A 1,641-nucleotide genomic window follows, 5' to 3' on the forward strand; every position below is an offset into this window, starting at 1 on the left:
CAAGCAATCCTCCTGCCTCAGCCTCCCCAGTAGCTGGGATTATAGGCACACACCCTGACGCCTGGCTAATTTTTGTATTTTTAGTAGAGACGGTTTCACCATGTTTGCCAGGCTGGTCTCGAACTCCTGACCTCAAGGTGATCTGCCTGCCTCGGCCTCCCAAAGTGCTGGGATTACAGGCGTGAGCCACCGTGCCTGGCCAAAAGTGTTCTTAGTTTTTGACCTAGGAATTCCACCTGTAGAATTTTTTTTTCTATAAAACAGACATATATAAAGATAAAAGATAGGCTGGGCACAGTGGCTTATGCCTGTAATCCCAGCACTTTGGGAGGCTGAGGTGGGCGGATCACCTGAGGTCAGGAGTTTGAGACCAGCCTGACCAACATGGAGAAACGCCATCTCTACAAAAAATACAAAATTAGCTGGACGTGGCGGCGCATGCCTGCAATCCCAGCTACTTGGGAGGCTGAGGCAGGAGAATCGCTTGAATCCAGGAGGCGGAGGTTGCGGTGAGCCGAGATTGTGCCATTGCATTCCAGCCTGGACAACAAGAGCGAAACTCCACACACACACACACAAAAGATGCTTATGATCCGGCGGATCCTCTCCTGGGGAGACCAGGCCGGAGAGAGGGCGCGGGCGCCCAGTGGCGGGGGCAGCGGGCGGGCGCAGCCACCGGGGCCGGGGCGGGTATCCTGGCGGCGACCGCGGCGGCGGCAGCGCCCCGGGCCCGCCGCCCCCTCCCCTCTGGCGAGGGGAGCCGCTGCATGGGGCCGGTCGGGGGGCGGCCCTGCGGCGCAGAGCGGCGGCGACGGCGGCGGACGCCCCAGGCGGGCTGGGGCTGAGCCCGGGGCCGGGGCGGGGGCTCCGGGGGGACCATGCCCGGAGGCCGGCGGGCAGCAGCATGGCTCACGGGCCCGGCGCGCTGATGCTCAAGTGCGTGGTGGTCGGCGACGGGGCGGTGGGCAAGACGTGCCCACTCATGAGCTCTGCCAACGAAGCCTTCCCGGAGGAGTACGTGCCCACCGTCTTCGACCACTAAGCAGTCAGCGTCACCGTGGGGGGCAAGCAGTACCTCCTAGGACTCTATGACACGGCCGGACAGGAAGACTATGACTGTCTGAGGCCTTTATCTTACCCAGTGACAGACGACTTCCTTATATGCTTCTCGGTGGTAAATCCAGCCTCATTTCAAAATGTGAAAGAGGAGTGGGTACCGGAACTTAAGGAATACGCACCAAATGTACCCTTTTTATTAATAGGAACTCAGATTGATCTCCGAGATGACCCCAAAACTTTAGCAAGACTGAATGATATGAAAGAAAAACCTATATGTGTGGAACAAGGACAGAAACTAGCAAAAGAGATAGGAGCATGCTGCTATGTGGAATGTTCAGCTTTAACCCAGAAGGGATTGAAGACTGTTTTTGATGAGGCTATCATAGCCATTTTAACTCCAAAGAAACACACTGTAAAAAAAAAGAATAGGATCAAGATGTATAAACTGTTGTTTAATTACGTGAGAAACATCTTCAGTGGCCAAGGAAACTGGCCATTTCTCTGAGGAAGCAAATGAAATGCTACAGCTATACCCAGACCTTTTATAGGTAATGAAGCAGTTCAAAACTTGAAAGAAAACAA

General features: G+C 54.8%; 1 pseudogene; it reads left to right on the plus strand.

Moving 5' to 3' along the window:
- Positions 1-889: 889 nt before the first annotated feature.
- On the plus strand, positions 890-1,641 carry LOC112208377 (rho-related GTP-binding protein RhoQ-like; annotated as a pseudogene).

This window comes from Pan troglodytes, chromosome 13 (genome assembly GCF_028858775.2).
Source record: "Pan troglodytes isolate AG18354 chromosome 13, NHGRI_mPanTro3-v2.0_pri, whole genome shotgun sequence".
NCBI lineage: Eukaryota > Metazoa > Chordata > Mammalia > Primates > Hominidae > Pan > Pan troglodytes.